The sequence below is a fragment of the Salvelinus fontinalis genome, chromosome 16, assembly GCF_029448725.1.
Source record: "Salvelinus fontinalis isolate EN_2023a chromosome 16, ASM2944872v1, whole genome shotgun sequence".
Taxonomy (NCBI): Eukaryota; Metazoa; Chordata; class Actinopteri; order Salmoniformes; family Salmonidae; genus Salvelinus; species Salvelinus fontinalis.
In genome coordinates this window covers 25,085,857-25,099,390 of record NC_074680.1, presented here as the reverse complement: position 1 = coordinate 25,099,390, position 13,534 = coordinate 25,085,857, and the positions used below count along the sequence as shown (strand labels likewise).

Sequence of the window (13,534 nt, the reverse complement as noted above, 5' to 3'; positions counted from 1 at the left end):
TATGTGTGTTCTACTGAGGATGGGCTTCTGGGAGATAACACTGACAGGAGATCTACGATGTCTTTTGGGTGATAAAACCTAAAGAGCATTCCAGAGCATGAGTTAATGTTTCTGTTCTATACTGTACCAGGGAGAGATGGTTCCAGTTTGGAGTCGGAGGGCGAGACACTGGTCTATACAATGAAAACTGTTGGAAAGCCATTTGGATAATGTATTTACGGTCATTTGTAATACTGATTTCAAGGTCATTTGTAATATTGATAATTATGATATTTGTGATTTGGAAGAAGGAGAGGGCGTTGCCTTTGACTAAGGGAAGGCTGCCGTAAGTCTATTTTCCTATGACCATATGGGTACAATAATTTTTCTTTATGGAGTTATTAAGAGTAGTGATTTTAATTTGATTTTGTTATTTTAAATGTTGTGTTATTTTTTTGACAAGTAGTAGTGTTTTTGTTTTTACACATTACTCTCAGGGAGAGTAATGTGTTAAAAATGGGGAGGGTACAGTCCTCTGATGTTTTGGATTGAAGTTTACACACCTTGAGTGATATGTGGAGTGTATGGAGTGATATGTGAAGGAGTGTATTGTTGTGTTGTTTGTTCTATTCCCGATGGGTTATAGGTCTAACTTCCTGATCCTGTGGCTCTGTGATGAAGTTGACAGTGTGATGGGGAGTATAAGGCAATTTGAAATAATAGTTTCAATAGAATGTGTTGTTATTAGCTTTGACATATGTTTAGACATTTGTATTAAGAATATTTGGTAAAAGTAATAATTTATCATATAGTTAATGAACAGAACTAAACTGTTGTTCTGATCTGTCCTCTCGAGGTTATCATGAAAAGTGACATCAGACTGTATCTTAATGCATGGAAGAGATAATTGGACCGAACAGTGTGTGTACCTCAAACAACCCTCTAACTGGCTGAAGAAGAGTGACAAAGGCGTTCAATACGGCCCTGTCCGCACCACTTCTACCGAGAGAAATGAGTCCGAGCCAGCAACCGGTGTACAGCATCCAATCTAAGCTATCAACTGCTTTTCTCTCATGTCTTATCTCAGGAGTGTGAGAGGAGTCCACGTGGAGTGAGCATGGGGAGAGATGTGTTCTAAACTTCTCTTATGTTGCTGGTATACTGGTTGACGAATGGAAGAGACATAATGGGTGGTAAAGGTGATGGCGGCTCAGGTGAGACATTGAAATTGGGACATTATCATGGCCATCCACTTTGAACTGTAAAGCTATCTGAAGAAGACGAAAAGGACGCCAGAAGAATCGGTGCCTGAAGGAGGGGGTTTGTCAACTGTGCCCAAAATTGTTTTAGACTTTTGGGGTATCAGGTTGATTGTAGAGGTCTACGCTACATAAAATTATAGTAATTTAGATTAAGAATGCATTGAGATACTGATCTGTATTATAATCGTGATACAAAAAGTTAATAGTAGAATTATGGGATTATACTGGATGTTAATATCAATGTACATTCTGCCAATGTTGATGTGTGTTAAATTGATTTTTTTTACTTTGAGTGATAGGACCAATTTGAATCACTGAGCAATGTCATTCAACATTTTGGTTGGATAACTAATTGGGTTTTTAATTATGATTTGGAAACTGAATGATTTTTAAAACTGAAGGATTGATTTGAGTTTAGTATGTTAATATCTACAGTGGGGCAAAAAGTATTTAGTCAGCCACCAATTGTGCAAGTTCTCCCACTTAAAAAGATGAGAGAGGCCTGTAATTTTCATCATATGTACACTTCAACAATGACAGACAAAATGAGAAAAAAAAATCCAGTAAATCACATTGTAGGATTTTTAATGAATTTATTTGCAAATTATGGTGGAAAATAAGTATTTGGTCACCTACACACAAGCAAGATTTCTGGCTCTCACAGACCTGTAACTTCTTCTTTAAGAGGCTCCTGTGTCCTCCACTCGTTACCTGTATTAATGGCACCTGTTTGAACTTGTTATCAGTATAAAAGACACCTGTCCACTACCTCAAACAGTCACACTCCAAACTCCACTATGGCCAAGACCAAAGAGCTGTCAAAGGACACCAGAAACAAAATTGTAGACCTGCACCAGGCTGGGAAGACTGAATCTGCAATAGATAAGCAGCTTGGTTTGAAGAAAACAACTGTGGGAACAATTATTAGGAAATGGAAGACATACAAGACCACTGATAATCTCCCTCGATCTGGGGCTCCACGCAAGATCTCACCCCGTGGGGTCAAAATGATCACAAGAACGGTGAGCAAAAATCCCAGAACCACACGGGGGGACCTAGTGAATAACCTGCAGAGAGCTGGGACCAAAGTAACAAAGCCTACCATCAGTAACACACTACGCCGCCAGGGACTCAAATCCTGCAGTGCCAGACGTGTCCAGGCCCGTCTGAAGTTTGCTAGAGAGCATTTGGATGATCCAGAAGAAGATTGGGAGAATGTCATATGGTCAGATGAAACCAAAATATAACTTTTTGGTAAAAGCTCAACTCGTCGTGTTTGGAGGACAAAGAATGCTGAGTTGCATCCAAAGAACACTGTACCTACTGTGAAGCATGGGGGTGGAAACATCATGCTTTCGGGCTGTTTTTCTGCAAAGGGACCAGGACGACTGATCCGTGTAAAGGACAGAATGAATGGGGCCATGTATTGTGAGATTTTGAGTGAAAACCTCCTTCCATCAGCAAGGGCATTGAAGATGAAATGTGGCTGGGTCTTTCAGCATGACAATGATCCCAAACACACCGCCCGGGCAACGAAGGAGTGGCTTCGTAAGAAGCATTTCAAGGTCCTGGAGTGGCCTAGCCAGTCTCCAGATCTCAACCCCATAGAAAATCTTTGGAGGGAGTTGAAAGTCCGTGTTGCCCAGCAACAGCCCCAAAACATCACTGCTCTAGAGGAGATCTGCATGGAGGAATGGGCCAAAATACCAGCAACAGTGTGTGAAAACCTTGTGAAGACTTACAGAAAACGTTTGACCTCTGTCATTGCCAACAAAAGGTATATAACAAAGTATTGAGATAAACTTTTGTTATTGACCAAATACTTATTTTCCACCATAATTTGCAAATAAATTCATTAAAAATCCTACAATGTGATTTTCTGGATTTTTTTTCTCATTTTGTCTGTCATAGTTGAAGTGTACCTATGATGAAAATTACAGGCCTCTCTCATCTTTTTACGTGGGAGAACTTGCACAATTGGTGGCTGACTAAATACTTTTTTTGCCCCACTGTATATGAGTGAAGCCATGAATGTATTAGGGATTGATTGTTTTGATTGTTGTTATGAACTAAAGATGTTGACACTATTCTCAGCATGCCCTGGTGAATGGAGAGGGTGAAACTGATCTAATCTATTTGATCAATAGGCATTGCCTTATAAATAGTGGTATCATGATGCTTGTCTTGGGTCATGTTCATTAGGCACCAATGGAATACATTTTACTTTAACTAGAAGTCACTACCTGGATTTGTCCAACAAGATATGCAAATTTTATTTTCTGGGTCCAACAAGATATGCTAATTTTAGTTTCTGGGATGGAAATAATAATTTCCACCATACCATGCTGATCCATTGGAGTGTGATAGATAACTAAAGCTTATTTTATTAAACTCCATTGTTGCATGCACTGCATTATGCATTAAATATGTGCTTTTCACTGTCTATGAAGATATAGCTTTGAATCTCATAAACTGTATGCATTTTTTGTTTTTCTTCATGGGTTCGTGGAGGTGACTGTATCATAACCTTCCCAGACAAATTGCTAGAATGCTTAGAAAATGTGTTGGTGGTTGAAATAGGAGACAGTGCTGAGTTTCTTGGAAGGAGGCTGAGCCAGTGCTATAGCAGCCGGTCACGTGCAGGAACCCATGCAATGAGTTATAGCTTTTATGCTTCTTGGTTTATGTAGAATATATGCATTTTTGACATGTGAATGAATGTTCTTAAATCTTGTAATTTTCTTTTAAGTTGAGAGGACTCTCGAAATGGGGGAATGTGAGAGCAAAATTGCAAGATTATGTTATAATACTTTTATTGCATCAATGGTTGTTTCATTCAACAGAATAGAGTATTCTTAACTATTGTATGTGTGTTCTACTGAGGATGGGCCTCTGGGAGATAACACTGAGAGGAGATTTACGATGTCTTTTGGGTGATAAAACCTAAAGAGCATTCCAGAGCATGGATTATGAGGACTGGCCACCCCTCATAGCCTGGTTCCTCTCTAGGTTTCTTCCTAGGTTTTGGCCTTTCTAGGGAGTTTTTCCTAGCCACCGTGCTTCTACACCTGCATTACTAGCTGTTTGGGGTTTTAGGCTGGGTTTCTGTACAGCACTTCGAGATATTAGCTGATGTACGAAGGGCTATATAAAATAAAATTGATTGATTAATGTTTCTGTTCTATACTGTACCAGGGAGAGATGGTTCCAGTTTGGAGTCGGAGGGCGAGACACTGGTCTGTACAATGAAAACTGTTGACACAACAGATACTGTCTGCTATGTATTATAGGTATCTTTCATACAAATCTTAACCTTGTGACCCATGGTTGAAAGGGGTGTATCTTGGCTATAAAAGACCTTTGTACTTTTGTCTCGGGGCTCTCAAGGAATCATCAGAGATGGTGATTCGTCGACCAGCCATCGCTATTTCAAAGCTCTCACTAATAAAGATTCCGTTTAAGTATAACTCTGACTTGTGTGATACGTTTGTCTCTCCTCATTTGATAATACAAAAATGAACCACCACACAATTCACTGTATATTTAATCATCATGAAGATAAGTTGTTTAGGCCTTATCATTATGGTGCTTTGTTCAGGCCTTATCATTATGGTGCTTTGTTCAGGCCTTATCATTATGGTGCTTTGTTCAGGCCTTATCATTATGGTGCTTTGTTTAGGACGTATCATTATGGTGCTTTGTTTAGGCCTTATCATTATGGTGCTTTGTTCAGGCCTTATCATTATGGTGCTTTGTTCAGGCCTTATCATTATGGTGCTTTGTTTAGGCCTTATCATTATGGTGCTTTGTTTAGGCATTATCATTATGGTGCTTTGTTTAGGCCTTATCATTATGGTGCTTTGTTCAGGACGTATCATTATGGTGCTTTGTTTAGGACTTTATAGTTGAAGATCATCTATCTTCGTAATTCTTTTTAAAAAATTACAAATTGCTCTAAAATACCTCTTTGCATAACAAGTGGAAACAGGAGGTGTGGGGATGGGGAAACAAATTTATGGTATGCGTGTGATTAACAGTCAATTTTAAAAGATGTTTTGTTTGTTGTTCCAGTTGATCAACTAAAACAAACTGACGTTGCAACACCAAGACAAAGGTTGCAATCTCTACTTCCCAAGAGTGGAGGAAGTGTTTGGAAGGTGAGATATGAGGTAACCATCCCACTTGACACAGATAAGTGAAGGCTGGCTTTAACCCTTGGTGTTTCCTATTGTGACATGAAGGAAGCTTAGGCTGAAGTCCAGTCGTGACTGGCCTGTAGAGGCTGTGTGGAAAGGACTCCATCTCCGTGGACTCTGGGTCTATGGTTGGCAGCCTGATTAGCCTTATTTGCTCTCTCTCTCTACTTTTCTCTCTCTGTTTAGTACTATCAAAGTACAGTGTACTGTATGTTTGACAGCTGATAGTCTCAGAGCTCAGCACACACAGGCAGTGGTGCAGTAACAGTGAAGGTAAGGGTGTGCATCCGTTACAGTTCAGTACGTTTCATTGTTACTAAAGTAGGATTTCTAGTAATTGTATGCAGTGGACTGTTGTGCTATGAACTGTGACAGGAGTAGAATTACATATTTTTGTCCATGTATGAAAATTGATAATTATCTCTTGAATGAGTGTAGTAAAATTGTTTGAGAAATGATGCATTGCCACTCGGTGAATCCACATGTCTGTGCACCATGAAGGAACATCCAGTTAGAAGAGTTTTGGGACATGGACAGTGGCAGTAGCAGCAGCACTGGTGATCAGTCTGATGGGAGTACACACTGAATCCCTGGTAGCTGAAAGCACACGTCTCCTGACCTCTGAAGAGCACAAGGTGGTCCTCAACCAGGGAATTAATGGTATGGACATTCATGTAATGTCATTACTAACAAGATGTAGAGATGGATTCTACAGTGAAACGTGTGGCTGTATCTGTAGCAGACTTGGGTTCAAATATGTGTATTTGATGTTTAAATACATCTGTGTACTTGAATATTTTCAAATAATGTGGCCTAAATCAACTACAGCTATTGGAAGTATTTGAATGTACTTGTAATGCGTCTGTGTGTAGCTGGTGTAGATGAGTCAGAATTTTACTCAACAATAATCACAATACACGTCAAATAAATCCAAGGCCACAATAACGGACCGGAATACAATAAACAATCACTCACAAACAAACATGGGGGAACAGAGGGTTAAATAATGAACAAGTAATTGGGGGATTGAAACCAGGTGTGTAAGACAAGGACAAAACAAATGGAAAATGAAAAGTGGATCGGCGATGGCTAGAAGGCCGGTGACGTTGACCGACGAACGCCGCACGAACAAGGAGAGGGACCGACTTCGGCGGAAGTCGTGACAGTACTTTAAAAAAGATTCTATAAAAAGCCTAATATTTGAAAATATTTTCAAATACTTACTTCCAAGTACATTATTTTAAATACCGAACAGACCTGGGTTGAAATGCATGGGAGTATTTATGTGTAAAATGTGTAGAATGTTATTTAAATTATTCACAGCTGTAATGGCTGCCAAAGGTACTTCCACCAAGTATTAACTCTGAGGTGTGAAGACTTACGCAATCAAAACATCTTTGTTATTTTATTGTAAATTAATTTAGAACATTTTCTCTAACTTTCTTTCACTTTGAATATGTGGAGTAGGTTTTGTAGATCTATAAGGAAAAAAATTCCATCCTTTAATCCTTTTATTTAGATATATCTTTAAGGCAGCAAAATCTGAAGACTGTGCAAGGGGTGAATAGACTCACTAGGCACTGTACAGCATTTTGCAACAACAACAAAAACTTTTTAATACACATCTTAAATCAATAAATAACGCATCTGAACAGTACTATTTTACACTCACACAAGAAGGCAATCATAAGCAACCATTTCTGATGAAAATACACCAACATGAAAAATGTGTGTATATAGCGTTTTGGAACTGTGTTTTTCCAAATACATTCCTACACTACTTGTGTTTAAAAAATAATAATAATAAAATACTTACTTCCAAATACCTTAAATAGTCTGATCTGTAGTTGTCATGTAGCATTTCAGGGGGATTTAATTTGGGCTTCAAATTGTATTGATTGAGAAGGGCTTTACTTCTCTGATGATGTAGAATGAGAAGCCCTACTGTATGTGTGGGCTATGTGGGGTCATTTTAAGTCTCATATCTTTGCTGATAGACAAACGAGTTTGTTTTGAGTCTCCATTATTCTGGAGGTAGTTCAAATGCCAAAGTCTAGACCGAATTACTTATTGACCCTTCTGCATCATCGCTTCTATACACGTTTCACATTTGTTATCTGCTAATAAGAGCATTAGTGTATCGTTGTGACACACTTTTGTCATACTAAACAGCTGAGAAATTATGTTAGGGCATCAATGTTTGATGAACACGTTGAAATCCCATGGATTAGTCCATCGCTGAAAAGACAGGGAGTGGCAGGTTAAATGGATACTTCGGGATTTTGTCAATGAAGCCCCTTATCTACTTCCTCAGAATCAGATGAACTGGTGGATACAATTTTTATGTTTCTGAGTCTGCATCCTGTATGAAGAAAGTTAGAGGTAGTTTCGCGTGCCAATGCTAATTAGGATTCGCACAATGTCTGGAAGTCTATGGTATCTACTAGCATGCTAGCAGTTGCCAAAGACTTCCAGTCATTGCGCAAACACTAGTTAGCAACTTCCTTCATACAGCATGCAGAGACATACAAATCCACCAGTTCATCTGAGTCTGGGGAAGTAGATAAAGGGCTTCATTTCCAAAATCCTGAAGTATCCCTTTAATCATCATCATAGTACCTTGAATAGGTGTAAGTAATGCTTAGAAAAAGCAATCCAGATTATCTGCTTTGATTTACCTAGCTTGACCTCATGTTACCCATCAACTCTTTGTGTGATCTAAGTACTGTGGGTGTTAATTTAGTTAGTTGTTTTTTCACCCTGCAGAGTACCCCAGATACTGTTATGAGATGTTGATGGGTTCAGGGGTTCAGGCCAGAGATGGAATGTACCTGATTCAGCCTGGTGACTACCCCATCCTGGCCTACTGCGCCATTCAAGAGGGTAGTTGGACCTTAGTACAGCACGTCACGGTTAACAGCAGCGTGGACTTCAATCGCACCTGTGTCGAATACAAGCAGGGTTCCTGACTGGTGACCACTGGCTGGGGAACGAACGCCTCCACCACCTCCCCCAAGGGCCTGGACGCTACAAGCTATGCGTCAAGCTAGTGAACAAAGATTGCCATCACCAAGATTTTTTTGTATTTATTTCACCTTTATTTAACCAGGTAGGCTAGTTGAGAACAAGTTCTCATTTGCAACTGCGACCTGGCCAAGATAAAGCATAGCAGTGTGAACAGACAAAAACACAGAGTTACACATGGAGTAAACAATAAACAAGTCAATAACATGGTAGAAAATAAGAGAATCTATATACAATGTGTGCAAAAGGCATGAGGTAGGCAATAAATCGAATAATTACAATTTAGCAGATTAACACTGGAGTGATAAATCATCAGATGATCATGTGCAAGTAGAGATACTGGTGTGCAAAAGAGCAGAAAAGTAAATAAATTAAAGCAGTATGGGGGTGAGGTAGGTAAATTGGGTGGGCTATATACCGATGGACTATGTACAGCTGCAGCGATCGGTTAGCTGCTCGGATAGCAGATGTTTAAAGTTGTTGAGGGAGATAAAAGTCTCCAACTTCAGAGATTTTTGCAATTCGTTCCAGTCGTAGGCAGCAGAGAACTGGAAGGAAAGGCGTCCAAATGAGGTTTTGGCTTTAGGGATGATCAGTGAGATACACCTGCTGGAGCGCGTGCTACGGGTGGGTGTAGCCATCGTAACCAGTGAACTGAGATAAGGCGGCACTTTACCTAGCATAGCCTTGTAGATGACCTGGAGCCAGTGGGTCTGACGACGAACATGTAGCGAGGGCCAGCCGACTAGGGCATACAGGTCGCAGTGGTGGGTCGTATAAGGTGCTTTAGTAACAAAACGGATGGCACTGTGATAAACTGCATCCAGTTTGCTGAGTAGAGTATTGGAAGCTATTTTGTAGATGACATCGCCGAAGTCGAGGATCGGTAGGATAGTCAGTTTTACTAGGGTAAGTTTGGCGGCGTGAGTGAAGGAGGCTTTGTTGCGAAATAGAAAGCCGACTCTAGATTTGATTTTGGATTGGAGATGTTTGATATGAGTCTGGAAGGATAGTTTGCAGTCTAGCCAGACACCTAGGTACTTATAGATGTCCACATATTCTAGGTCGGAACCATCCAGGGTGGTGATGCTAGTCGGGCGTGCGGGTGCAGGCAGAGACCGGTTGAAAAGCATGCATTTGGTTTTACTAGCGTTTAAGAGCAGTTGGAGGCCACGGAAGGAGTGTTGTATGGCATTGAAGCTCGTTTGGAGGATAGATAGCACAGTGTCCAAGGAAGGGCCAGAAGTATACAGAATGGTGTCGTCTGCGTAGAGGTGGATCAGGGAATCGCCCGCAGCAAGAGCAACATCATTGATATATACAGAGAAAAGAGTCGGCCCGAGAATTGAACCCTGAGGTACCCCCATAGAGACTGCCAGAGGACCGGACAGCATGCCCTCCGATTTGACACACTGAGCTCTGTCTGCAAAGTAGTTGGTGAACCAGGCAAGGCAGTCATTAGAAAAACCGAGGCTACTGAGTCTGCCGATAAGAATATGGTGATTGACAGAGTCTAAAGCCTTGGCCAGGTCGATGAAGACGGCTGCACAGTACTGTCTTTTATCGATGGCGGTTATGATATCGTTTAGTACCTTGAGCGTGGCTGAGGTGCACCCGTGACCGGCTCGGAAACCGGATTGCACAGCGGAGAAGGTACGGTGGGATTCGAGATGGTCAGTGATCTGTTTGTTGACTTGGCTTTCGAAGACCTTAGATAGGCAGGGCAGGATGGATATAGGTCTGTAACAGTTTGGGTCCAGGGTGTCTTCCCCTTTGAAGAGGCGGATGACCGCGGCAGCTTTCCAATCCTTGGGGATCTCAGATGATACGAAGGAGAGGTTGAACAGGCTGGTAATAGGGGGTGTGACAATGGCGGCGGACAGTTTCAGAAATAGGGGGTCCAGATTGTCAAGCCCAGCTGATTTGTATGTGTCCAGGTTTTGCAGCTCTTTCAGAACATCTGCTATCTGGATTTGGGTAAAGGAGAAGCTGGGGAGGCTTGGGCGAGTAGCAGCGGCAGGGGGGGTGGGGCTGTTGGTCAAGGTTGGAGTCGCCAGGAGGAAGGCATGGCCAGCCGTTGAGAAATGCTTGTTGAAGTTTTCGATTATCAAGGATTTATCGGTGGTGACCGTGTTACCTAGCCTCAGTGCAGTGGGCAGCTGGGAGGAGGTGCTCTTGTTCTCCATGGACTTTACAGTATCCCAGAACTTTTTGGAGTTAGAGCTACAGGATGCAAATTTCTGCTTGAAAAACCTGGCCTTTGCTTTCCTGACTGACTGCGTGTATTGGTTCCTGACTTCCCTGAACAGTTGCATATCGCGGGGGCTCTTCAATGCTATTGCAGTTCGCCACAGGATGTTTTTGTGCTGGTCGAGGGCAGTCAGGTCTGGAGTGAACCAAGGGCTATATCTGTTCTTAGTTCTGCATTTTTTGAACGAAGCATGCTTGTCTAATATGGTGAGGAAGTAACTTTTAAAGAATGACCAGGCATCCTCAACTGACGGGATGAGGTCAATATCCTTCCAGGGTACCCGGGCCAGGTCGATTAGAAAGGCCTGCTCGCAGAAGTGTTTTAGGGAGCATTTGACAGTGATGAGGGGTGGTCGTTTGACCGCGGACCCGTAGCGGATACAGGCAATGAGGCAGTGATCGCTGAGATCTTGATTGAAGACAGCAGAGGTGTATTTGGAGGGCAAGTTGGTCAGGATAATGTCTATTAGGGTGCCCATGTTTACGGATTTAGGGTTGTACCTGGTGGGTTCCTTGATGATTTGTGTGAGATTGAGGGCATCTAGCTTAGATTGTAGGACTGCCGGGGTGTTAAGCATATCCCAGTTTAGGTCACCTAACAGAACAAACTCTGAAGCTAGATGGGGAGCGATCAATTCACAGATGGTGTCCAGGGCACAGCTGGGAGCTGAGGGGGGTCGGTAGCAGGTGGCAACAGTGAGAGACTTATTTCTGGAGAGATTCATTTTTAAAATTAGAAGTTCGAACTGTTTGGGCATAGACCTGGAAAGTATGACAGAACTTTGCAGGCTATCTCTGCAGTAGATTGCAACTCCTCCCCCTTTGGCAGTTCTATCTTGACGGAAAGTGTTATAGTTGGGTATGGTAGTCAGCTAACACAGCTAGTCAGCTAACACAGCAACAGCAGGTAAAAATGGTGACGACTAGGCAGAGAAGGTCGGATTAACTACACACAGAGCCTGAGTTAAAACACAGAGCCGACAAATAAAACACAAATAAACAGAATGGAGTACCGTGAATTAAATGGACAGTCCGGCAGGCATCAGCTATGTAGCCAAGTGATCACAGTGTCCAGGGGGCAGCCGTAGATGGAGCGGATGGGGTATTCGTCTACAGCGGATGGGGTATTCGTCTGCAGACCAGACGTGGTCGTGTCGACAGAGAGTCCAAGCCGGATGGCGATGGCGAAAGAGGTATTGTAGAATTGTGTTTGCTAACTGGTGCTAGCTTCGTGGCAGTGGTGCTAGCTGCAAGCTAGCTGTGAGGATCAGAAGTAGTGGCTCAGGGATTACGGCAGGAATCCGGCGTTGTTGTGGAGAGACAGTCCGATGCTGGTAAATTGGAGAGTAATATCCAGGCTAATAACAGGGCTGGTGTCTGTGCAGAAGGTAAAAGCTGCTAGCAGCGGCTAAAAATGACTAAATAGCTTGTAGCTGATTAGCTGGTTAGCTACTGGGGGTTCTTGAATGTGTTCCAAAGTAAAAAAAAATAATAGCGATTCCGTATCACATTGGGTGAGGTAGGTTACCGGAAGGTATAATCTAAATAAAAATCGAAAAGAGATAGAATTAAAAAAATATATATAAGAAATACGAAAAATACAAACGTACACAAGAGGATGAAACAAAACACGTCTACACTGCTACGCCATCTTGGATTCAGGACCGAGACGATGGGCGAGTATGTCCTTTTTATGGTGGAGGAAGAGCGGTCTGGGTTCAGGCTGCATCTTGGTCTGTTTCAGGGCTCTGCCTTAGACGCTCTCACCCAAGACACAGAGAACTACCTGCATGACAACTGATAGGTTTACCACCATGGACCGAGACAACGACAACTATTTCCAGAACTGTGCCGAACTGAAGTTTTGGGGTGTGGCGGGAGGGTGCTGGAGGTACGATGCCTGTGCTGGAGCCAACCTAAACCGCAGGAACGTCATCTACTGGCAGAAGGACTGCAACAAGGAGCACCTGTGTAAGTACGCCTGGATGATGGTAAAACCCTCGGATACAGTGATGGTGGTCCGCACTGGGGACTGTACAAAGGATGAACTGTGAGTGTTGTCTGGAGATTAGGTTGATCAATATCATAGGTGTCACACCCTGATCTGTTTCACCTGTCCTTGTGCTTGTCTCCACCCCCCTCCGGGTGTCGCCCGTCTTCCCCATTATCCCCTGGGTATTTATACCTGTGTTTTCTGTCTGTCTGTTGCCAGTTCGTGTTGTTTGTTCAAGCCAATGTGGCAAAGAAGGGGGTCGAGTGATAAATGGCAGATATGTGAGAGCAGAACTAATAAACGGGCTCTGCCCGATTACTAAAATGGCCGTCCCGATCAGAACTACATATCACGAAATGGCCGACTGCCAAAACTACAAGTCCCAGAAGCAAGGGGAACCCTCAGAAGGTGGAGCCGACACACAGATAAATGGTCAAGAAAAACCAGGAAGAGGGAGAGAGGGGTGGAAGGATCTATGAACCGTAGAGAAAGAGACAATAGATATTGGCTGGATTTACCGTGTATGAGCTGGACTGTTTTGGACTTACCTGTTGGCGTTTGGACCTGGACATACCGAGAACCCGATTCGTGTACCGAACCCTGCTATCCTTGACCTTGCCTACGACCTGGGTGGACCATGACGGAGAAACAAACACACAGGTACTGTCCTGTTCGAAAGAACTCTCATTCTGGGGTAATTTGGTGACAGTTTCCCACTTAATTTGTGACAAACGCTCATAACCTTGAAGAGGTTTGCCACACCAACCAGAGGTTTGTCTCAGCTCCTGTTTTTCCCTAGTCTCTCTTTTTCTCGTCCTACTGGTTTTTGA

At 42.6% G+C, this 13,534-nt stretch overlaps 1 pseudogene; it reads left to right on the top strand.

The window, feature by feature from the left end:
* Positions 1-1,181: 1,181 nt before the first annotated feature.
* Positions 1,182-12,765, top strand: LOC129812502 (fibrinogen-like protein 1-like protein; annotated as a pseudogene).
* Positions 12,766-13,534: the final 769 nt, after the last annotated feature.